Source organism: Saccopteryx bilineata, chromosome 5 (genome assembly GCF_036850765.1).
Source record: "Saccopteryx bilineata isolate mSacBil1 chromosome 5, mSacBil1_pri_phased_curated, whole genome shotgun sequence".
Classification (NCBI taxonomy): Eukaryota; Metazoa; Chordata; class Mammalia; order Chiroptera; family Emballonuridae; genus Saccopteryx; species Saccopteryx bilineata.
In genome coordinates, this window is record NC_089494.1 from 229,071,381 (window position 1) to 229,097,039 (window position 25,659).

General features: G+C 43.4%; 1 long non-coding RNA gene and 1 pseudogene across 3 annotated transcripts; one reads left to right on the forward strand and one right to left on the reverse strand.

Annotated features, from left to right (window-relative positions):
- Positions 1 to 20,529, forward strand: LOC136306830 (uncharacterized). Of its 3 annotated transcripts, none has more exons than XR_010725691.1 (4): positions 1 to 265; positions 732 to 811; positions 13,285 to 13,540; positions 15,710 to 20,529. It is a non-coding gene; the product is annotated as an uncharacterized lncRNA (long non-coding RNA). The 3 variants fall into 3 exon arrangements; XR_010725690.1 differs by having other exon boundaries at positions 11 to 265; positions 13,285 to 13,358; XR_010725689.1 differs by lacking the exons at positions 13,285 to 13,540; positions 15,710 to 20,529 and adding an exon at positions 5,006 to 5,578 and having other exon boundaries at positions 12 to 265.
- A 1,547-nt stretch (positions 20,530 to 22,076) lies between these two features.
- On the reverse strand, positions 22,077 to 23,931 carry LOC136306657 (forkhead box protein N3 pseudogene; annotated as a pseudogene).
- Positions 23,932 to 25,659: the final 1,728 nt, after the last annotated feature.

Sequence of the window (25,659 nt, forward strand, 5' to 3'; positions counted from 1 at the left end):
TTCGGGGTTGGCGGGCTCCTTTGTCCGGCCGAGTTGGAAGTTGAGTGTTCCCACGAGGCTCCTCTGCGCAGGCTCAGCTCGTCCTCCCGCCTCGAAATGAGCCAGAAGGAGCCGGTGGCAGAGGACCCTGAACACCAATGGCGGGGCTCGCACCGCCCCCACTTTCCAGGGGTTGGCTGCTGCGCCGCCCTCTGCCCCGCCCCGAACCGCAGAACCGGTCTCTGTGCGCGAGTCTCCGGCCTCTTTCGTCTCGTGGACTTGGCGGGTGAGTGGCTGTTGTGTCCGGTCCCTTAGGGTAGGGAGGTCGCCCGGCGGGCCGGCGGGCCGGCGGGTCCGTGGGCCGGGGTGGGGCTGGGTTCGCCCGCGTCCCCTCGAGCTTTGCCCGCCCGGAGCTCCGCTGCTCCCGGCGGCCAGAACGGAGGGGTAGAGCAGCCCTCGACGACCCGGGGGGCGGGCGGCCGTGCCCGTTCCGGGGCCGCGCGAGGCACAGACACCGCGCGGAGCCGCCTGGAGTTCCCGCGGGCAGGCCCGGCGCGGTCGCCAGCCTGTGCTCTGCTTCCCCAGGGCGCAGCCGCGGCTGATTTGTCGCGGGTTGCGGTTCCAGTCCCACGTCCCTTGCCAGGGCGAGCCTGTCCGAGAGCGACCTTGGGCCTGGGGACTTTGTCTCCATCGTCTGCGGGGGCTGGAGGGGGGTGCCTCGGCCAGACCTGTGAGCGCTTGTATTATTGCAGGAATCAAAGGAGGACAAAAACGCCCAACTTGATGAAGGAAGTAGGATTTATTTTGCCGCAGAGCAGCGTGACCTAAAGAGGCAAGTCAAACACGTGCTCCCTACCCTTTATAGAACACGGGCTTACATGCCAGGGGCTTGAGCAAGGGTAGTCAACCTTTTTATACCTACCGCTCACTTTTGTAACTCTGTTAGTAGCAAAATTTTCTAACCGCCCACCGGTTCCACAGTAACAGTGATTTATAAAATAGGGAAGTAACTTTACTTTATAAAAGTTATAAAGCAGAGTTGCAGCAAGTTAAAGCATATAGTAATAATTACTTACCAAGTACTTTATGTCGGATTTTTGCTGTTTGGCAGAATAAATCTTTATAAAACAACTTACTATAGTTAAATCTTATCTTTTTATTTATACTTTGCATACATAGAAATTACATTAGTTAATTGAATTATTAGGCCCTGGCCGGTTGGCTCAGCGGTAGAGCGTCGGCCTAGCATGCGGAGGGCCTGGGTTCAATTCCTGGCCAGGGCACACAGGAGCTCATTTGCTTCTCCACCCCTCCGCCGCGCTTTCCTCTCTGTCTCTCTCTTCCCCTCCCGCAGCCAAGGCTCCATTGGAGCAAAGATGGCCCGGGCGCTGGGGATGGCTCTGTGGCCTCTGCCTCAGGCGCTAGAATGGCTCTGGTCACAACATGGCGATGCCCAGGATGGGCAGAGCATCGCCCCCTGGTGGGCGTGCCGGGTGGATCCTGGTCGGGCGCATGCGGGAGTCTGTCTGGCTGTCTCTCCCTGTTTCCAGCTTCAGAAAAATGAAAGGAAAAACAAATTGAATTATTAGTGGGATCCCTGAGGCTGATGCTAGGAAACTAAATATTGAATATCTGGATCAATTTTGTGAGGAACAAACAAAAGTCTCCCCTTTCAGAAATATTTAGGCCTTTTCTTTCTTTTGTCATAATATGATTAACAGCACTAAATCCTCATTCCACAAGATATGAGGTAGGGAAAGGTATCAATAAACTGAATACCAATTTTCACATATTTGGATATAAGACCGGCATTTTTTTATTTTGCTATATGTTTTCATAGCCACCACTGTCAAATTTATGTTTACTTCATCATATCTAATTTCTAACAGTTCTTGGCAAGTTGTATCAGCTTCTTCAATATTTGCAGTAGAAGGATTTTTCATCCAGTTATATACCTTCAATTTCAAAAAAACTTCAAATCGTTTTTCTATGTCAAATTTAAGTTCGTTGAGATGGCTACTGAATCTATCAATATTGTCTGGAGTTACAATATCTTTTATCAAGTTTGTCAATAAATAATAGCACAATACTTTGGCAACCTATAAGAGTTTTATTAGCTCCTTGAAGCTGCAAATTGACATCACTAGCATAGAGCAGTGGTCCCCAACCCCCGGGCCGCGGACCGGTACCGGTCCGCAGAGAAAGAATAAATAACTTACATTATTTCCGTTTTATTTATATTTAAGTCTAAACGATGTTTTATTTATTTTTTTTAATGACCAGGTTCCCTCTGTTATATTCATCTAAGACTCACTCTTGACGCTTGTCTCAGTCACGTGATACATTTATCCTGTCCCACCTTAAAGGCTGGTCTGTGAAAATATTTTCTGACATTAAACCGGTCTGTGGCCCAAAAAAGGTTGGGGACCACTGACGTAGATGACCTTGCTTCTAGCTGCGGAAACGGAGGTGAGCTGCTGGACAGCCATTGAGGGTCTTTTACAAACACTGCAGACGCTGGAGTACTGAGTGTCAGCTAAAAAGGCACAACTCTGCACTTCCAAGGTGACCTGTCTAGGCTACCACATTGAGGTGGGGAAGCGCACTCTTTCCTCCAGCTGTATAAAAACTAGCCTTCAGATTCCAACCCCCACTTCCAAGCAACAAGTCCAAGAATTTCTCGGTGCAGTCTGATATTGCAGACCATGGATCCCCAGGTTTGCTGAGATAGCCAAGCCTCAATACTCATGCACAGCAGGAGCCCAAGAGTTAAGTTGGACAGACAAGGAACAAGAAGCTCTTGAGACCCTCAAAAAGGCCCTCACCGAAGCCCCTGCCCTGACCCTGCCTGACATTACAAAGCCTTTCCAGCTCTTTCTTCATAAGAGCAAAGGAATCGCAAAAGGGGTTTTGACTCAAATGCTAGGGCCATGGCACAGGTCTGTCACTTAACCTCTCCAAGTGACTAGACCCTGTTGCATCTGGGTGGCCTGTCTTAGAGCCATAGCAGCCACTGCCATACTGGTCAGAGAGGCAGACAAATTGACCATGGGCAGGAACTCTTCCTGACAGCCCCCCCATGCTGTAGAGACTTTGCTTAGAGGAACTCCCGAACAGTGGATGTCTAACGCCCTCATCACGCAATATCAGGCTCTGCTCATAGACCAGCCTCGCATTAAGTTTGTCCAGACGCAGGCTATCAACCCAGCAAGGCTAATGGTGATCAGGACCCCAGCATTCCTCTGCATGACTGCTCTGAGGTATTAGATTCTGTCCAGACTGCAAGGCCAGACCTTTCTGATGTACCCCTACTTAATGCTAAAGAACAGCTATTCACAGATGGCAGTAGTTTTGTTTTAGACAGGGTCTGACATGCTGGAGCAGCTGTAGTAACTTTTTTTTTTTTTTTTCACTTTTCTGAAGCTGGAAACAGGGAGAGACAGTCAGACAGACTCCCGCATGCGCCCGACCAGGATCCACCCGGCACGCCCACCAGGGGGCGATGCTCTGCCCATCCTGGGCGTCGCCATGTTGCGACCAGAGCCACTCTAGCACCTGAGGCAGAGGCCACAGAGCCATCCCCAGCGTCCGGGCCATCTTTGCTCCAATGGAGCCTTGGCTGCGGGAGGGGAAGAGAGAGACAGAGAGGAAGGCGCCGCGGAGGGGTGGAGAAGCAAATGGGCGCTTCTCCTGTGTGCCCTGGGCGGGAATCGAACCCGGGTCCTCCGCACGCTAGGCCGACGCTCTACCGCTGAGCCAACCGGCCAGGGCTGTAGTGACTCTTGATAAGACCATCTGGGCCCAATCCTTGCCTCACGGGACCTTAGCTCAGCGGGCAGAACTTACTGCTCTCACCCAGGCTTTGAGGTGGGCCAAGAGAAAGAAAGTCAACATTTACAGTGACAGTAGGTATGCTTTTGCCACTGCCCATGTTCATGCAGCAATCTATAAGATAGGATTTTTAATGTCTGCTGGTAAGGACATTAAAAACAGAGAAGAAATTTTAGCCTTGCTGCCGTTTGGTGTCCAGAAACTATAGCTCTTATACATTGTCCAGGACACCAGAAGGGGGACTCAATAGAAGCAAGAGGAAATTGGGCAGTTGATCAGGCAGCCAAAGAAGTAATCCTAAAACCAGGAGGGCCTTTAGAAGTTTTAGGAACCTTGCCAGAACCCTTGTTGCCAGAAACTCCTTTTTATAACCAATCAGAAGAAAATTTTGCTAAAAGGAAAGAGATGTGTAAAAATGAAAAGGGGTGGTTAGAATTACCAGACAAAAGACTTTTTGCCTAAAGCTTTAGGTAGGGAGATAGTTAACCAGTTATATCAAGCCACTCATCTAGGCCAAACTAAGCTAATAAAATTCAAACAGAATTACTATCTACCAGAATTAGAATCTGTAGTAGAAAGCATAGTGTCCAAGTGTTTAGTCTGTGCTCAAATAAATGCTAAGCAAAGTAGAGAAATCACAAGACGAAATAGTGAAAGAAGAGCTTTCCCAGGAGAACATTGGGAAATAGATTTTACTAAAGTAAAGCCACCAGCACAGGGATGTAAGTACTTATTAGTTTTTATTGACACCTTTTCAGGATGGGCAGAAGCTTTCCGTACTAGAAATGAGACCACAGTAACAGTTGTTAAGAAATTATTGCATGAAATAATCCCCAGGTTTGGCTTGCCCATTTATATTGGATCTGATAATGGGCCTGCATTTGTGTCTAAGATCTCACAGCTAGTAGGAAAAGCACTCAACATTAATTGGAAATTACATTGTGTTTACAGGCCTCAGAGTTTGGGACAGATCAAAAAAAGAAACCAAACTCTGAAAGAGGTTCCTGACTAAATTCATTTTAGAAACGGGTAAAAAAAATCAGGTCAATCTCCTTCCCTTTGCTATTTTGAAAACATGATGTACCCCCTAAAAAGTTGGGTTTACACCCTAGGAAATTGTATTTAGGAGACCACCATTGCTCCCTAAACTTAGAGCTGAAATGTTAGCAGAATTAAGAAACCAAGAACTCATTAGGTCGTTGCAGGAGCTGCAGAAAACCCAGGGGCAGATCCATAAGCAGGTGTGAGAGACTCCCTTTGCTCAGCTCTGAGCCTGCTCACCTGTTCCATCCCCGGGGACTACATCCTCGTGGAGAAGTCCATCGACGAAGCCCTGACTCCGGCTTGGAAGGGACCCTACTGCGTTATCCTGACGCATCCCGGCGTGGATTCATCACTCATGGATCAAGAAGGCCGCCTCAGGATGGACCATCACAGCTACCAAGCACCCTTTAAAATTAAGATGAACCCATGTCTAATTGTTTTATTTTGCTTTTTGTATGTAATCCCCTATAGTTTAGGAAAAACTTGTACTTTCTATGTTAACAATTCTGGAATAGTTAGGGAAAAACTATCCCTCCTTAGAAAAAATATAGAAAAAAGGCAAAGAGAATTAGAAGAATCGAAGAATTGGTACCAAAGCATGTTTAATTGGTCGCCATGGTTGACAACCTTACTGTCTGTAGTACTTGGTCTTCTTACTCTAATAATTCTTTGTCTAATATTAGGATCATGCTTAATCAATTTTATAACAAGGTTAGTTAGAGAGTAAACTCCATTGAATTAATGACATGCAGAAATCAATGTACACTTGTGCAGCAGGATAGTGAAAAGGCTGAATTGAGAATTTGATTAAAACTTACATAAAACCAATAGGGAATGAAATGTAGCAACCCTATGACCTTGACCACAGAAGTAGTTTTGCAAGATTTGCAGATGTATCTGGAATTGGAAAGGCCCAGAATATAGTTTTATAAGAATGCTCCGTTGTTGCTACTGGTCAGGTAGAATGATGAACTTGTTTTTCTACTTTTGTAACATGCTTTGCTAAGCACTCAACAGCACCCACACCCAAGATTGTTCTAAAGATAACTTTAGCCTTAGCTTAACTAGCTTGTTGCACTTCTGTAGCCCCACTTGGCTAGGTGCCCATTTCCAGCTCTTTTCTTCCTGACCAAAGATGTGGTTTTTGCCTGTAAAAGCAAACCCCTGAGCTAGTTCGGGGCCACATGATTTGGATGACTAGTCCCAGTGCGGTCACCAGCTCTGAAGTAAACTCCGTTCAACGAATTGATTGTGTGGCTAAGAGTTTGTTTCCTTGCTGTCCAGATATAACGTAATAATGTCTAAGCCTGTAGAGAATTTTTATAAAAATGTATATGAGCCAAACAGGATACGCCCAGGAGGTAGTATCTCAGCAGACAGAAAAATGCTTCCTAGGCTGAGTTTGCAGTCCCTTTATGCATTTGTGTTACCAGACTCGGTTTAGGGACCCAAACCTAAATCCTGCCCAATGCTGTTGCCTCCAAAGAACAAGACTGAGTTCAGGAAAGTAGAGCAAAAACTTTCTTTTTTGATCAAGAAATGGAGAAAAGTGAGCTTATGCTCAGAAGACACCTTGTCCCTAGTTAAGGTTTGGGGAGGTGTTAACGAAACTAGTTGGGTAAGTGGGATCAGGGAGTGGGGATTTCTCAGCAAAGGGGCGGCGGTTTGTGGGAAGAGGATGCACAGTCCTGATGGCTCCAGTTGCACAGGACACTGATTATGCCTTGTGATGTAGATTTCTGCCCTCCAGGGTGTGATTTTTACTATATTAATGAAGACAAATTCTTCAGAGGTCACTGAGGTGGGTGAGGGGATCTGAACACCATCTCATAGTGATCTCCTGTTGATCTGTCTGCAAGTGTTAAGCACCGAGAAGTCTGCCTTAGTTCCTGTAGGCAAGCATAGCCTGTGACCTACTTTAGATTATTTGGGAACAGTAGGATTTCTTAGATGATAGCCTGATGACATTTGGAATTAAGGAGGGAAGTAAGAAAGATTAAATACAGGTGGGACTTAGATTATAGGATGTTAAGATTGTATACTCCCTTGAGGGTGGTTGTGCCTCCCAGGGGTCTAAAAAGGATTACTCTGGCGTTTCAAACATGTTAACTGAGATGTACACCAGTAGTGATCAGGGTTTGCTTAAGGGGTCCCCAAACTTTTTACACAGGGGGCCAGTTCACTGTCCCTCAGACCGTTGGAGGGCCGGACTATAAAAAAAAATTATGAACAAATCCCTATGCACACTGCACATAATTTATTTTTAAAGTAAAAAAAACGGGAACAAATACAATATTTAAAATAAAGAACAAGTAAATTTAAATCAACAAACTGACCAGTATTTCAATGGGAACTATGCTCCTCTCACTGACCACCAATGAAAGGTGCCCCTTCCAGAAGTGGGGCGGGGGCCGGATAAATGGCCTCAGGGGGCAGCATGCGGCCCGCGGACCCTGGCTTAAGGCAAAGATCAACCTTTTTAAGTTATTTTTTTTATAAATTTTTATTAATGGTAATGGGATGACATTAATAAATCAGGGTACATATATTCAAAGAAAACATGTCTAGGTTATTTTGTCATTAAATTATGTTGCATATCCCTCGCCCAAAGTCAGATTGTCCTCTGCCACCCTCTATCTAGTTCTCTGTGCCCCTCCCCCTAACCCTCCCTCCCATGTCCTCCCTCCCCCCACCTCTGGTAACCACCACACTCTTGTCCATGTCTCTTAGAAAGATCAACCTTTTACTAAAGAAATAAAATGGCCTGACCAGGCGGTGGCGCAGTATGCCGGGGTCCAGCCCTGGGGGGAATCCAGGGGTCCCACAGGAAGAGACGGCATCGCCGCTGTAAGGCCAGGGCCACCACTACAGCAGCCCGGCTCATGCAGGTTCGCATTGGATTCGGACAGTCGGTAAAGAAACAACGGAACCACAAACTGGTGGGCCGTAGTCTTTAATCCTAGCTTGCACCCGGCAGGCAAGTAAAAACATACACTGGGCTCCAAAACCCACTCACATTCAGTGCTCACAAAGCCACTGACTTAACCGAGTTTCCTAGAATCAAAGGTTTCTAGCTCACCAGCCTTATTCTCCTCAGTTCCCCATCTCCTTCCTTCTCTCTACACAAACAACACAAACTGGCATCTCACTCAGCACTCCACCATCTTGGCTGCTTCTCCTGGCCACATGCCCCCTTTCCGCTGCTCTCTGCTCTGCTTGCTCCCTCTGCTCTCATGCAAATCATCCCAGGAACCAAGAGAGCAAGCTCCTATTCTGCCCCTATTTTATATTGTAGCTTCACAACCTTTAATCCAATATACAAAATAGGGAAGTCTTTAATACAGTCACTTCTCTGAGGCATGATTGGATTGTACCACCCCACATCAAAACGGGCGGGAAAGGCTTAATCCCAAAACCAAGCCCCAGGCTACAGGGATTCTGCCTGCCCACAGAGACACACATTAATATCACCTGGGCAACGGCCTCCACGTGGGCAGCGCCACTTTAACAAAGTGAGCATAATACCTATTTTATCTGCCCAACAGCCGCGAATCGAGTGAGAGCCGAATTCTTTTTTTCTCTTTAGCATTTACTGCCAGGCATCTCTGCCAATGGTTGGTCTAGCTTTATTTTTATACACACACACTAAGTTACAATCACATGATATTCTGAATACATTGATTAATAATTGTTTTTGTTTCACTATGGTTACATATTTCTAGGCATTAGTTAATTCATTTTTATAAGCTATAAATCAGGTGGTAAGTCATTCAAAGTACAGTTATACAATAACTTGAATAGCAACAATATTGGTACAAACTTCTAAAAGGTCAGTACTAATTAATAACTATCTTACCTAAGGTCCTATTGTCTAGTCAAATTTTATTTATCTACTATATTCATACACTAGTTAAGTTCTAACTTTATTTTTCCCAGAGTGTTCTACCACCTGCAGGTCAGATATGCAAGAAGAAAGGAAAATTTCTTTACCACATGAAAAGGCTAGGGAGGTAAAGTAATGACTTAAATGAAGGCTGAAAGGTGCTTCTGTGTATAGTTACTGTTTCCTACCTATTCATAAGTCACAATCTATTTATTCTAACATGATTAATAGAAGGAATTCTACAAACAACTCTTTTTGAGGGATATCATAGCCAGCCTCTTATGTCTATGAGCCCAGGCAAAGGAGCTTACGGGCTTTTCTGTGGAACTCACACCCTCTGTCTCATTTTCAAAGAAATTACTTTGAATCTACAGGGAAAGCACGGTACTATCCCTGTGCCATAAATAATAGCACACACCCAGAAAAGGGGGGATATAAGGCCAAATTAATTCAAAAGGTCAAAGGGGGAAGTATCGTTGTGCCTTTTCTCTGCAGTGACTTTGTCAACCAGCAGCTATTGGTCTTCACTGCGGTGACTTTGTCAACCAGCAGCCATTGGTCTTCTCTGCTGTGACTTTGTCAATCAGTAGTTTTCGATCTTTTGCTGTGGCCTTGTTAGCCAGCAGTTGTGGATAGTGTCGGACTGGGATGCCGAGGACCCAGGTTCGAGACCCGAGGTCACCAGTTTGAGCACGGGCTCATCTGGTTTGAGCAAAAAGCTCACCAGCTTGGACCCAAGGTCGCTGGCTCCAGCAAGGGGTTACTCGGTCTGCTGAAGGCCCACGGTCAAGGCACATATGAGAAAGCAATCAATGAACAACTGAGGAGTCGCAATGCGCAATGAAAAACTAATGATTGATGCTTCTCATCTCTCTCCGTTCCTGCCTGTCTGTCCCTGTCTATGCCTCTATCTGACTCTATCTCTGTTAAAAAATAAATAAATAAATAAAATGGCCTGACCAGTGGATAGAGTGTTGGACTGGGATGCGGAGGACCCAGGTTTGAGACCCCCAGGTCACCAGCTTGAACAAAAAGCTCACCAGCTGGCTCAAGCAAGGGGTTACTCGGTCTGCTGAAGGCCCACGGTCAAGGCACATATGAGAAAGCAATCAATGAACAACTAAGGTGTCGCAACGAAAAACTGATGATTGATGCTTCTCATCTCTCCGTTCCTGTCTGTCCCTATCTATCCCTCTCTCTGACTCTCTGTCTCTGTAATAAATAAATAAATAAATAAATAAATAATGGCTGAGGTGTGACAACCATGACCTATTCAGTTAGGAATTCATGATCAGCTCACATTGTACATTTAATGGCCAACTTTTTGGTCCTTTAGTGTTGTCTTTAAAGTGCTATGAAGTCTTAGTATTGATGTCATCTTGCTGAAACAGTGGACTCTTAGGGATGGGGCAGTAACAACTGTAGTGTGAGTTGAGGCCTAATTTTCTCAAAAGGGGAAGGGCAGGTATTGCATGCAAATAGAAACTTAAAAAAAAAAATCTGGTATAGCAATACCTCTACCAGACAAAATGGATTCTAAAACAGGCTGTAATAAGAGGCAAAGAAGGGCATTTCATAATGATAAAAGGGTCAATCCAACAGTATATAACCCTTGTATGCCCACAATGTAGAAGCACCTAAATATATAAAGTGAATATTAATGGACATAAAGGTCAGCATTTTATTCTTTTTATGGCTGAGTAATCCTTGTATATATGTGCCACATCTTCTTTATCCATTTGTCTGTTGAAGGATACTTACTTAGTTTGCTTCCATATGTTGGCTACTTTGAATAAAGCTGCAATGAACATAGCGATGCATAGATCTTTTTGACTTAGTGTTCTTTATTCCTTTGAATAAATACACAGAAGTGGGATTGCTGGAATGTGTGGTAGTTCTATCTTTAATTTATTGAGGAACTGCCACAATGTTTTCCATAGAGGCTGCACTAATTTACCACCCCACCAACAGTGCATGAGGGTTCCATTTTCTCCACATTCTAGCCAACACTTGTTAATTTGTTGATGACAGTCATTCTGAAAGGTGTGAAGTGATATCTCATTGTGGTTCTACTTTGCATTTCTGTGATGATTAGTGAAGTTGAGCATCTTTGCATGTTTTTTGACCATCCGTATGTTCTCTATGGAGAACTGTCTTCTGATTCTCTGCTAATTTTTTAATTGGATTGTTTGGGGGGGGGAGTTGCTGTTAAATTGTATGACTTTCATAACATTTTGCATATTAACCATCAGATGCTCTAAAAATATCAATTAAGTTCATTAATCTAATACATCATTTAAAGCCATGTGTCCTTGTAAGTTTTCATTTGCATAAGATAACCTTTTTCCATTACTTCACTTTGTGTGTGTGTGTGTGTGTGTGTGTGTGTGTGTCTGTGTGTCTTTTGATCTGAAGTGATTCTCCTGTAGGCAGCATATATGGGTCTTGGTGGTATTTTTTTATCCATTTAGTCACCCTGTGTCTTTTGATTGTAGCATTTAGTGATTTACATTTAAGTGATTTTTTTATTGGTATGTAATTATTGCCCAATTGATTGTTTTTAGATCATTTTTATAGTTCTTCCATGTTCCTTTCTGGTTCTCTTGGTCTCTTGCATGTTGATGACTTTTTATAGTGTTATGTTTGAATTCTTTTTCATTTATGTCCTGTATATTTCTTACAGATTTTTAATTTGAGGTTAATATATGCTTCAGTTAAACTAGTGTTACATGTTTATAATACTCTGTTTTAAGTGATGGTTACCTAAGTTCAAACACATTCTAAAATCACTAGAATTTTTACCCTTCCACACATTGATGTTTTTTGAGCTGCTGCCCATGCTCTGGAGCTTACAGCGAGTGGGCTTGTGAGCAAGTAAGTCTATACACAGTTCCTTTAAGAGAAGCACCTTGGTCTCTAGCAGCCTTTGTCTTTTCTGGGATGCAACCCTTGCACTGATGTCCCTATGTGGGAGCCTGGTGTGGGGCTGGGGCCCCTTGCTCCTCAGGGGGGCCTCAGCAGTTGAGATATCCCTTCCGATTCTTAATTGTCCCACAGTGAGTGTGGGACCTAGCTGTTCTGTGCCTCTGCCCCTATGAGTCTCAACATGGCTTCTTTATATCATTAGATAGGACTTTAAAAAATATATATTTTACATATTGACTTTAGAGAGATGGGGGGGCAGGGGGTATGTGCCTTGACCAGACAAGACCAGGGTTTGAAACCATGGATCTCAGTGTATGGCCAGTGGTCCCCGTCATGGCCATGCAGGTTCTCATTGGATTCAGGCAGACGGTAAAGAAACAGTGGAGCCAAAACATGGTGGGCCATTCCTTTATTAAAATCTTGTACTGGCCAATGGGCAAACACACAGGGAAAACACTTCCCTTTCACCCATTCAGAGCTCCCAAAGCCACTGACACATTCTCCAGTTCCACAACCCGGAGAATCTTCTCCAGTTTCTCCTAGAATCGAAGGCTCCACCAGTCTCAGTGGAACTCGCCAAAGCCCCTCAGCTCCGGTTCCACATCTGCACCCCTTCTCTCCCTCCGCCAACATTCTGCCAACATGGCTTCTTCTTCAGCACTCTGCATTCTCTCTGCTCTCCCAGCCAGACTGCCTGGACCCACAAAGACCCCTCCTCCAGCAACATTAGCAAAACAGTGGCCCCTCCCAAGCAGGAATATAATCCGCAATTTGCAGTCAACTGCCCTGGTCTGAGGGCAAGCATACACGTGGCTGCCCAGCACCATTTTTTAACAATAAAAGAAAGCAAACAAAAAATGCCAATTTTACCAACTCATTTGCCCAACATCAGCATTCCAGGTCGATGCTTTATCCATGGCACCACCACAGGTCAGGCTCATTAGATAGCACTTCTATTCAGCTAGCCATCAAGTGGTTCTCAATGGTGGTTCTATAATTTAGTTGCAATTTTGATGTGATTGTGGGAAGAGGCAAGCACAGAGTTCTCCTACTCTGCCATCTTGACCACCATTTGGGGATTACTTTTTCCCATCAGTATTTACCCACATTAAGGCTATTGCTCTGTATCTTTGAGATGTTGACATTTGGATACAATCCAATTGTCATACCTCAGTTAGACATATAAAGAGTGGTAAATGTCCCTGGGATACGTGGAGTGGTTTGTCAGGGTTATATTTTTGGACAAGTGTTGTTTATTCCATGAAATCCTCCCCCCCCCCCATGAAATCCTCTTTTTAGAGCCCTAGTGTGTTAGTTCATGTACGTGTTGAAGTGTAGGCAATTGAGCCCCTATAGGTAAGATCGGTTTCCCATTGGGTCCAAGCCATATGTTTGTTTGGGTCAAAGATTCCCCATTTTTGTTGTCATGTCCTCTTCTGTAGCTGTGTTTTGGAACAGTAAAACACAGTTTTAATTGATTTAGCAGGGAGCAAAAACCATTCTCAGGTCTGGATAACTTGATTGCTTAGTGCTGCTTATTAGTTTCAGCATCAGCTAAATGATTTCCTTTTGCTTCCATGCTGATATAGTTTTCTTTTTTTTTCTTTTCTTTTTTTTTATAGTGACAAGATGGGAAGGCAGAGACAGACTACTACATGTGCCCAGACTGGGATCCACCTGGCAAGCCCACTAGCAGGTGATGCTCTGCCCATCTGGGGCCCTTGCTCAGTTGCAACTGGAGCCATTTTGTAGTGCCTGAGGTGAAGGCCATGGAGCCATCCTCAGTACTCAGGGCCAACTCACTGCAATCAAGCCATGGCTGCAGGAGGAGAAGAGAAGAGAAAGAGAGAAGCAAGAGGAGGAGGGGTAGAGAAGCAGGTGGGTGCTTCTCCTGGGTGCCCTGACTAGGAATTGAACTGGGACATCCACATATTGGGCCAAAGTTCTACCACTGAGCCAATCTGCCAGCGCCCATGGCTATATCTTTAGAATATCCTGGAAGCCTGATAACTGGCAATTGTGTTGGCTGCTGTATGGCATCTAATAATTCTGCAACCTGCTATTCTTTATAGCCTGCCCTGAAGAAGTTAAGCCTGGCTGCTTCCATAACATTCCAAAGTCATGAGATATACCAAAGACAGAGTGACTAGCTGTGTAAATATTGGCTATTTGATCTTTGGCCAATTGCCACGCTCAAGTTAGAATAATGTAATTTGATGTTGGGCAAGTCTCATTTCAGGTAAATAAAAACTTTCATTTACATCCACCATGGAAGTTGATGCCTACCCAGCTCAGGAATGTTCCTGTACATCTTTGAGATAAAATCCATCCGTAAAACAAATTAAGGCGGGATTATCAAAAAGAGTTTTCTGTAAATCATTCCTAACAGCAAGAAAGTGGTCAGTAGGTAAAATGCAGTCATGGGTATCTTCATCCTGTAAAGAAGGTAGTAAAGTTGCTGGGTGTAGACTCTTCATTGTCCTAAAGTAATAATAGGCACAGAAAGCAGGAATACTTCATAAGAACACAGTCAGCTGGCCAAGTAATGCTGAGCATAGTGAGAGTTTAGCAAATATTCAACAGAATGGGGAGCATAAACGATTAAAAGAGAGCCCATAACTATTTATTCTGTTTGTTTACATAACGTAACTATTGCAGGGATGGCTGTCATACTGAGAGGGAGCCCTTTTACTACTAAATTTAATTGCTGGCTATAATATCCAGTAAGTCCATGATGATCTCCACATTTCTGAGTTAGAACTCCTAAAGCTTTTTTTTTTTTTTTTTTAATTTTCATGTGTGAAAAGGAAGAAAGGATGTTTATAATTAGGGTGTCCCAAAGTGGAAACTTTAGAAGATTCTTCTATTAGAGCTTCTATAGCTTGTTTTCCTTCAGAGTTCTGTAGGATTGAATCAAGTCAATCTGATTTTAATAAGCAAGTAATGAAAAATTTGGGACGCAGTTGTGACAGCATTTAGTCAGCCCTACAAACCCCCTAAATTCTTCCTTAGTTCTTGGAAGAAGAAAGGATAGGGTTCCTCTTGAGTCTTGTCTTTTGATACCCTGTGTTCCTTTATAGCTAGCTATTGTAATAGGTAAATTGTGTCCTTTTGGAAGTCTTGTAATGTCCTAGAGCATAAAAAGTAAATTGTCCACATACTGGATTAGAGTGGAATCTCTGGGAAAACCAACACCATTTAAATCAGCCTTTAGAGAAATAGCTCGAGTTCTCTATATCCCTGGGGCATTACAGTCTGAGGAAACTGGCGATCGTCCCAGACGTCAGCCAAGAGATATTGACTTCTTTTTCTACAGGAAATGCTGAAAAGGCACTACATAAATCTATTACTGAAAATATTGGCACTCCACAAGAATGGCTGGTAATAGGGTATATGGATTTGAAACCACAGGGTCTCTGGGAATAACTATTTTATTTATAGCTCAAATCTCCATCCTTTTCCATTAGGTTTCTATACCAGAAGAACAGGAGAATTACATGGAATGATAAGCCTTCTTTTTAAGTAAACTTGTATAATGGACTTAATTCCAGCTAGCGCATCAGGTGAATATTAGGTAGAGGCAAAGTATTGTCAATAGTTATTTTTGTAGGAGTGGCTTACTTGATCTTGTAACTTGTAACAAGTAGGATTGGCTGCCTGCCACAACAACAGCCACGCTCATGAGACAAGTGCTGGTGCAAAAGGAAGGGTGTTTACTCAGATGCCGCGACCTGGGAGGACGGTAGACTCCCATCTCAAAGAACATCTCCTCTTCCTGCTCAAGCCCACAGTTCTTGCAAGGATAAGGAGGAGAGGGATTTTTTCTATCCAAATGTCTTGCTAGCTTTTGGCATGCTCAGTGTAAGAACCTCCCCCTGTATCATCTTGGCCAATGCAGGAGATTCCCTGGTGCTCCCTGGCTGTCTATGCTAACAACAACCCACCAGAATGGCATAAAAGTTATAAATTGAGAATATCTGAAGGTACTGGCTGACAAAGTAAAACCCTTGCGCTAATTTTTTTTTTTTTTTTTTTTTTTTTTTTTAGTATTTTACAGGAAAGCAGCAAGCTTCCTCTCAGTGTCCCGGTGACAACCAGACCAAGCCAGACCAGACTGGTCCCAGGGACTTGAGCAGGTGCAGAAAGCCAACACATGAACTCCAAGCAATGCCAACAGATAGTCAGAATCTAGCCAAACCTTTGTATACACACCCACTCCTTGTGGGCAGTATTCAAAAGCTAGGGCTGCCTAACAGTTTGCACTTGCCCAGGCATCTTAATCTAAACTAATCAGAAGTTAACAAAACATTTTGCAAAACTCAGTATCTTTCCTTGAAAGCCCTGAGAGACTGATCTGAGCCTTGTCTTTAGTCTCCGTGTCTGGCTGCCTGACGAACCCTTGCTCTCTGTGAAAAACTGTTGCTTCAGCCTTTGGCTTCCTGTGCACATTGGACAACAAGCCCCTCAATCTGGTTTGATAACAAAAGGTCATATAGCTTCCAAGCTAAACTTCAATGGGTAGAAACAACAGTTACCTACTCAGGCCATGAAATATCTCAGGGTACTCAGAAACAACCTAAAACTCCTTGAATCAATTTTGTCCACTCCTCTCCCAAAGGTAGGAGATTATAAGAATCTTTATGGGCCATTGCTGCCGCTTCTTTCCCAATTTCATTGCTCTTGCCAAAAGTTTATATACTGTCCTCCCAGATACAGCCACAGAACCCTTTACTGAGGCCATGGCCTCTGCGTCATTGCCGTTAGAATTATCCAGCCTTCACATTACCCAGTTTTCACTATGTTTCCAGGAAAATTAATGGGATAGCTGCATGTATTCTAGGACAAGCTGTTTGCTTTCTGACATATCCCTAAGAATATTGGTCATGTCAGTTCTGTGGTATCAGGCATGCCCCATGCCCATATGCAGTAACCTCAGCTGCCACCCTATTTGACAGAACCAGTACTCTTAAACCAGTTTCCCCTGTTCATCGCCACTTAGAGGTAGAAGAATTCAGTGCTCACATATTAAATGTATATTCTGTGTACATTGATTGGAAGGATTTCTGGAAATCCTTTTAAATTAGTCTCAATCAGGTTTGGATAGTCATTCCCTATATCAAATAACTGAAGACTTTATTTCCATAGGGAGAAAGCTATAAACCACTTAAGTTGGGATAATCTGCTGTGCTCCTGATGTCCTGTGGGCAGTTAATCTATAGTCTAATGGGGCATTCCTCTGGGGTGAGTTGTAGCCACCTTCCCAACATGGGTAGCAGCAGAGAATAGGACAGCTCAGAAAGGAAAAGCCAAAGCTAATGAAAGCTAATGACATAAAGCGGGTGGGCAATGAGACTCCCACCCCCTTTTTAAATGTTGAGTATTAATGACTCATTCACATAGAGAAAATAACTATTTCAGGTTACACAAAAAATAAAATAGTATTCTGGGTATGTCTTAGAGGTGGGTTTATAGTTTATAGTCATGTTGGCGTCAAAAGAACATAAAAAGTGAAGACTACTTCAGTGGTGATCATTCCTGAGCAGACGTCCTATATCTGTTTCTTCCCTGTGTGTGCTAAGCAAAGTGAAGTTACACTTGTGCATTGAAACTAGAGGAGCCATAGGGGTACTATGTGTTGGTAGCACACAGATCATGAGATAGATGAGGGACACAGAATGCTATATTGGAGTGGCAGAAGTGTTAGGAAAAGAAATCTAGATTCTTGATATAATCTCAATTTTTTTTCTAACAGAGAGATAGTAAAGGTTGTAGGGCCAGTCTTGCTTTCTCAGTGGCCTTGAAGATAATAAAGATTGAGTTTATTATAAATAAATATCATTTCAGTAGAAGGTTGATAGCCACTGGCCCTTGGGATTCAGTGCTCAAAGGTCACTTAAGACGTTCAGGACAAACTAGATCATCTACTTATTTGAATACCTAGTCTATTCTGCTAGAATGAAGCTTCACAAGGACAGGTATATCTGTTGAAACACAATGAAGAAGGTTGTGGCGAGGATTAAATAATGCATTAAAGCCCTCATGATTGACTGTGGGTGTTGCTTAACTTAATGTAAGATTGAGTTCCCTTATAGTCAATATGAGTATCAGGTTTGAAGTTTAGCATTGGCTGTTAGATGTAAGTTTTAGCAAACTTATGAGTAAAGTAGATTATACCATTTAGGAGTTCTTGTCATGGTTTAATTTGTTTCCCTGTTCAAGTCTTCCAGTACATTGGAAACCTTATACATATATTCAAATGTACTTATTTAGTTAGCCCTATTTCACACTGTCAAGTACTAATAAAGATAAGAAAATTTGTGAAATGAGAATGTCATTGAACTTAGAAAATGTCTGTCTATTGGAAAGATAAAGTTTTATCAGCTGGCATGAGTGATTTTGAGATGTGTTAAGCCACACAATGTTGGGTTAGAAAGCTTTTCTGCTTCCATATGTAAAATTTGTAGGAATGAAAAGTTATAGACAGTAGTTTCAAAATTACTAATGATGAAGACAAAGACTTTTTGATATTTGAAATCAGTTCTCTTAGAATTAAGAATAATCCTTTGATTAATGCTTGTTACAATGATAAATGGCTTGAACACAACCTACACATAGAATTAAGATGGCTTTCCAAAAACCATTGTTTTAAAGTGCTTTGCTCACAATTGACATAAAAAGTTTTGGTTTAATGAATGAAAAACATTAAAATTATTGTGTAAATATTCTTTCTTGTTAAACAAAATTTTAGCATTCAATGGTAGATATTTTGTTTTGCAGTTATTACTGTTTTTCATTATGATTTCCTACTTCCTTCTACACTTATAATCAAATGTTAGGAACAATCAAATAAAGAGGATACAGCTCAGAAAAATGGGCAGGAAATTTAACAGATACTTTATAAAGTTATTTCTAAATAACCAATAAACTTAATAAAGTCACATAAGATATAATTATCACCTACCAAAATGGTCAAAATGGAAAATACCAAGTGTCCCATGAGAATGGAACTGGAACTCTCATATGTTACTTCTAGGAGTGTGAATTGGTGCAAAAACTTTGGAAAACTTAAAAATATCTACTGAGTTTGAACATGGCACAACCTATGATCCAACAACTCCATTTCTAGGTATATAGCCAACAAATGCATTCATCATTTATGTTCATCAAAAGACAATGTACATAGAAGCAATATTTTTAATACCTCCAAAATGTACACTACTCTAATACCTATCAACAATTGACTGGATGAAGTGTTGTACATTCACACATTGGAATGAATGCAATACAGCATTCTCATGAAAAAACTATAACTGGTCAAAAATATAAAAGGTCTACCGGAAAGTTCTGTCCGTTTCTATCACAAGTTTCAGCACGTAATCACATGTTTATCTGGCGCATGTGTGCCTCTCTATTTTTATCACTTTATGTATATATACTGATGTAGCAAATTAACTAAAACAAAGTTGATTCATGTTAGTCTTATGTATGAAGAGATAGTGTACCCATGGCTACTGATAAAATTCATCTACGCCACTGTATTGTATACGAATTTCAACAAGGAAGAAATGCTACAGAAGCATGTAGAAATTTATTGAAAGTGTTTGGTGAAGGTACAGTTTCTGATAAGACATGCAGAAGATGGTTCGAAAAATTTGAAACAGGTGATTTTGACCTTTCTGATAAGCCACGTTCTGGGCGACCATCTTTGATCAATGACGATGTTGTTAAGACCATGTTGGAGCAAGATCCTTTTCTGACAACATCGGAGATCGCAGAAAGGCTTAATTCAGCTCAGCAAACCATTTCGGACCATATTCAGAAGATAGGATTGGTGTGGAAATATTCAAGATGGGTGCCACATGAATTAAGTCAGAAGAATTTGGATGATCAAGTCATATGCATATCTCTGCTTGCTCGGAACAAAATCGAGCCTTTCTTGAACCGGATGATAACAGGATGAAAAGTGGATTACCTACGAAAACATGGTAAGGAAAAGGGCATATTGTGAACCCGGAAAACCCAACCCTTCCACCTCTAAACCAAATTTGACTCTGAATAAGAGAATGTTGTGTATATGGTGGGACAATTGAGGACCAATACATTCTGAGCTTTTAAAATCAAACGAAAAGCTCAATTTGGAGAAGTATTGTCAGCAACTGGATAATTTAAAGACAGCAGTCCAAAAAAGGCCGGCGATGCTCAATAGGAAAAACATACTGCATCATGATAATGCCAGACCACATGCTGCTTTGGGGACTCGTCAAAAAATTGCAGAACTAGGCTGGGAAATTCTTTCGCATCCACCATATTCCCCGGACTTAGCACCCTCTGACTATCACTTGTTTTTGTCCTTACAAAATTTTTTGAAGGGCAAAAAATTCAAAAATGAAGAAGATATCAAACAAGCACTGGTTCAATTTTTCACATCAAAAGATAAAACATTTTTCAAAAATAGGATATACAAATTGCCCTCATGCTGGCAAGAAATCATTAATAATAATGGTAATTATGCCTGACCAGGTGGTGGCGCAGTGGATAGAGCATTGGGCTGGGATGTGGAGGACCCAGGTTCGAGACCCCGAGGCTGCCAGCTTGAGTGCAGGCTCATCTGGTTTGAGCAAAGCTCACCAGCTTGGACCCAAGGTCACTGGCTCAAGCAAGGGGTTACTCGGTCTGCTGTAGCCCCACGGTCAAGGCACATATGAGAAAGCAATCAATGAACAACTAAGGTGTCACAACGAAAAACTGATGATTGATGCTTCTCATCTCTCTCCGTTCCTGTCTGTCCCTATCTATCCCTCTCTCTGACTCTCTCTCTGTCAAAAAAATAAAAAATAATGACAATTATATTATTTAATAAAGTTTATTGATGGTAAGAAAAATTTGTGTTTTGTTTTTGTATTTTGTATTTGTATTTTGTAAAAATCCGCATTCCTGCGGATTCAGCCACGTGTTTCTGCCAAGATGGACAGAACTTTCCGGTAGACCTTTTATGAATGACACTAATGAACATAATAGTTAAAGAAACCAGATACAAAAGAGTATGCACTGTAATTGTTCCATTTATATAATGTACAAGCAAGAATACTACTCTTTACAATGTACTGTTCTAAGTCAGGGTAGTGGAAACCCTAATGTGGAAGGGATTAGGAAGTGATGGGAAGGAAACACTTCCAGGATGCTGGCTATGTGCTCTTTTATTTGTCTATTTTCTATATATGAAAATAATTCATGCTCCATGCTAAATACATTGTCTTACAAGAATTTTATATCTCAATTTAAAACCTTTGTGTTTTTGTGACCCCTCTCCCCCCATTTTTAGAAGGAATCTATGTATTGCAGGTCAGAAATTTCTGGTTACACTGGCTGAATGTGGAAATAACTGATTTTTGCAAAGATTAGGTATATAGCTGTTATTCATCCAGATTGGTATTACTTGCAAACTCCATTTTGAGGACAGTATAAGAGGGTTTTATTTTTTTTGCCATGTTTTACTTTTTTTTTTTTTTTTTGTCCATCAATGTGCCTTTCATCTTTTAAAAATATACCACAATACTAATGGCAGGTTCCATAGCTTTTTGCTTGTTTGTTTTCACTTAGATCAAATAGTACTGAGACTGAAAAAGATATGTACCATTATTTTCTTCCTTAAAAACTATTGTAATATCTTGGACTTGGTTTTCACTGGGTAGTTAAGAAAACAGCCTATTTTCTTTCTTTCTTTTTTTTAATTCACTGAGGAGGGGAAGCAGAGACAGACTCCTGCATGCGCCCAACTGAGATCCACCTGGAAAGCCCACTAGGGGGCAATGCTCTGCCCATCTGGCACTGCTCCATTGTTCAGCAACTAAGCTCTTCCTAGCACCTGAGGCAGAGGCCATGGAGCCATCCTCAGTGGCCTTGAGCCAACTCTCCAATCAAGCCATGGCTGCAGGAGGGAGAGAGAGAGAGAGAAGTGGGATGGGTGGGCTGGTGGAAAAGCAAATGGGTGCTTCTCTGTGCCCTGACCAGGAATCCAACCTGGGACATCCACATACTGGGCCAACACTCTACCACTGAGCCAACTGGACAGAGCCAGGGCCTGTTTTCTGAAGGTTTTCTCTCTTCATTCTTAATTGTTCTTTCTCTCGTGTGTGTGCTTACTGGACCTCCAAACTTCAGGCTTACAGCTTGTGGAACATTCTGTTAATTTAATATAGAGCTGAAGTCAATGATTAGGAACATCACTAAAAATTGACTTTATTTTCCTTAGTCATTGACACCCTGTGTACATGACTGGCCCAATGTCCACCTCATAAGATGTTAGGAGGCTTCACAATGAAGAAGCAGGAAGGACTGGGGGCCCCTGCCCCCACATGCTGAGTGCCAATGCCAAGGCTTTTCCTGGCACAATATGCTTCCTGGTGTCACAAGCTTAGGTCTCCTCCTGGAGAGTGAGGGGCTCTTCTTTCTCCCCAGTTGACTGCACATTCACTCTGAACCCAACTGGGTGGACAGCCTGACCATTTAAACCTAATGGTTGGGGGGGGGGGATAGGAGGGAGAGAACACAAAACAAAAAGACGGGGGAAAAAAGCTGATTGGTGATGACTGCACACGTGCCTTCTAGGTGCTAACTATGGGTATTCTATGGTATTAATCTTGACATTCCTGCGGATTCAGCCACGTGTTTCTGCCAAGCTGGAGGAAGCAATGGTAATTTGGGGTTTTTTGGTTTTGTCTTCAGATAATGGAAAGCTTTTGTAAAAAGCTGAATGCCAGTTAAGTTTTATGGCTTCAATTTCCTTTAGAAATAAAGTTCTCTGGGTCCAAAACAAAGGAGAAGGGCAAGTTTTTAAAAGAAAATAACCCAACCAAAGCGAAAATGGGAAAAATTCTGATATTGCCACAATTCATTAGAAAACTGACACGCTGAATGTACTTACGCCAAATGGCTATAAGTACAAAACAAATCAGTGACTTATCTTGACTATTTTGTGATTTTTTTTCCTTTTTTTTTTCTTTTCTCCTCTGCCCCTTGGCAGTTCGATTGATGGTGTTATTCAAACAGGACCGAATCCCTGCCAAATGCAGGAGTGACCCCATCGCCTCTTTCATCTCCCCTTCGTCACTCTGGGAAGGTGTGTGTGTTTGGGGCGGGGATTTCATGTGTCTCTTTGAAGGGCAGCGTGTCGCTGGGGCCCTTCCTTAACGCTGTCCTCCAGAGCATCCTTGGCCTCTTTCAGTTGTTTCCTGTTGTCCTCCATTTCGCTATGGCTCTCCTGCCTCCCCTTGGTGGCCAGCTCGTAGTGGTCGTCAGCCGAGGAGGAGGAGACCGAGTTGCTGGCGGCCTAGATGCTCCTGGCGTTGGAGGACTAAGCACTATCGTAGTTGTGATCTCGGTTGATCCCCGGGAGGGGAGCCGCACCACAGCTCGCACTCAGTCTGCTTCCTCCAGCCGGTGAGGCGGTCATAACCGGGGGAGTGATTGGCCTTGGCCGGACCCGGGAAAGGGCCCCGGCTCAGAACCTGCGCTCTGTTTTGTATGACTCTTGGAGGAACTTGTAGGACTCCATTTCTCTTGAAGAAGGTACTGCCCAGCCAAATGGGTGTATTTGATGCGCTTTGGGTGTGCCTGAGGAGAGGCAGGAGGGGAGTTGAACACGTGTGGGTGTGTTGGTAAGGTGTCTTTTTCAAAGCTTGAATTAAATTTTGTCTATACTCTGAGTCTATGCACCACGATGACCCTTTCCCAATACTCTGACTCCTCTCTCTGCCCACTTTCCTAAAACACTTATTCAAGGACAAATTATGTCTCACTGAGTTCTTCCACCCAGTAGGTGCGTTTGCAAAGTACGGGAAATGTTCCAAGATCCAGTTGTAGATATGCCTTACTGGCAGGAGCTTGGTTGGAGGGTAGTCTTCGATGGCTATAAACATGAGGCAGGTAAAGCAGTAGGGGGATTTGAGGTGGGGTTCTGCCTGGTCTCATAGGGCATGTCAGAGCGAGCAGGGAATGGGAGTGTGTCATCGTTCAGGTCCCAGACGCTGCAGAGGACTGACACCCAGAAGATCTTCGGCAAGTTCTTGCTCTCATGCAGCCAGTTCAGGTTGGTGAGCTCTTCATCTGCCATGGCCTCCTCTTCTAATCTGATATCAGGCCGAAAAAGTCAAAGTCATCGTTTTTCCTGAAGGGCCTGGAGAAACTGCTGCCCCGGTAATACTGAACCCGCTGGAGACATTAATTCCTGAGCTTTCTGGCTTCTTACTGGGAAGCATGACTGGATCCATTTACTTGAGGGCTCCTGAGTCAGAATGGGTCCAGGAAACCGAGGTGAGCATTTCTCCAGTCACAAAGAAGCTTCCATTATTACAAAAACTAGTCTTCTAGGATGCTGCTTCTAGTGGCTTCACCTGCGCCCCCTGTTCCCCATTGCTTCTGGGGGCTGCATGGGGGGTTGGGGGTGATTCTGTGCCCTGGGCTCGGGTGGCCCCGTTCTATCTATTGAGTTCATTGCTGGTGTGATCAGTTTGTGAAATTTCAGCAGGCTGTTTATTTATGGTTTGTGTACTTCTCCATAGGTGTGACTATTTTAATAAATAGCACTCACTGCCAGAACCTACAGGTAATGAGGCCACAGAAGGATTTGACATTTGAGAGAGTTGAGAAGGATGTGAGAGACATAATCAGCTTTGCATTAGGAAGATTAGTTCTTGACTTTGTAAATGGCAAGGAGAGGAGTTAAGGGGCCATTCACAGAAGTAATCCAGGCAAGCCAATGTGAAGGCCTGAAATAAGGTGGACTTAAGAGCAATAGGAATGACAAAACTTGGGGCAGGTCGCTAAATTCCCCCTCTGCCTCTGATACCTTCTTTTGAAAAATATTAATTGTGCCTACTTCATTAATGATTATTCTGATGGTAAATGAGCTAAGGGAAGGGGGGGTTAGTGATGTCCAGAAAAGAAGAAAGCAGTTCTCATTGCATATTATGCTGAGCAAGATAGAAATTGTTGAGATTAGAAAGCTTTAAAAGAAATATCTTACTTTGGCAAAATCCATACAAACCTCCCTGTCTTGGACTGGGTCAGTGTAGGACACAGAGTGGAAGGCGGAGATTAGAAATGAGACCGAACCTGTCAGAAGCAGGACTTGAAACGGCCCTAAAATGCCACGGATAAAGGGATAGGACTGTCTCCCTCCGGGAGGGGTCAAGCAGGAGTGCCAGGAACTGAGAGCGAGAGTGGGCGTCTCCCTCTGCCGCTCTCCACCCTCTCAGCGGAGAGGTGGGGCGGGAAAATATATCCCGTGCGCCCAGGACGGCCCCCATTCGGTGATTGGCAGACTCCGTCTTCCAGGATTCTCGAGCGTCAGAACTCTCGCGAGGTTACAAGTCTTCTCTGGCCCTTGGTCCCTTGGTTCCATTGCTAAGAGTTGTTTACCCCCTTCGGTTGCCTCGGACGCCTGGAGACCTCCACCGATTCTCAGTTCTTAAGCGAGGAATGGGGCGCCGCCACGGAGTTTGACAAGCTGCAGACAAGGATCAACCTTTCTTAGGACCCCGGACCTGCCGTGCTTCGAGGTCAGGGCGAGGCGCGGCCCTGGCGTTGGGTTCTTTGAGCCGCCAGAGCTCGCGTTTCCCTCTCGCTCACCTGCCCTCTCTGCAGGTGGAGGTGGACTTGTCAGAGCGGCTCTGCTGCCGCTTGACAGAAGGAACCTATGGTCGTAAAACGCGACCCGGTAGGCCCTGTCAGGTACTAACTAACACGTCATCTGTGTCGAAGGGTGTGCAACCTCGAATGGGACATTTGAATGAAAAATACTGGGTGAACTTCTGGCTCTGTTGTTAACACACTTTTTAATGCATGCAGTACGGTATGATAGGATGCAGATAGGGCTTACCTGTCTTACTTAAATGATCGGCTCCGGCCGTCCCAGACCGTTTCTAGCTCAAGCTTTTCCTGCTAATTTACACGTAGTTCAAGTGGGTCTACGGGTCACAGTTTGTTTCTAATGCAGA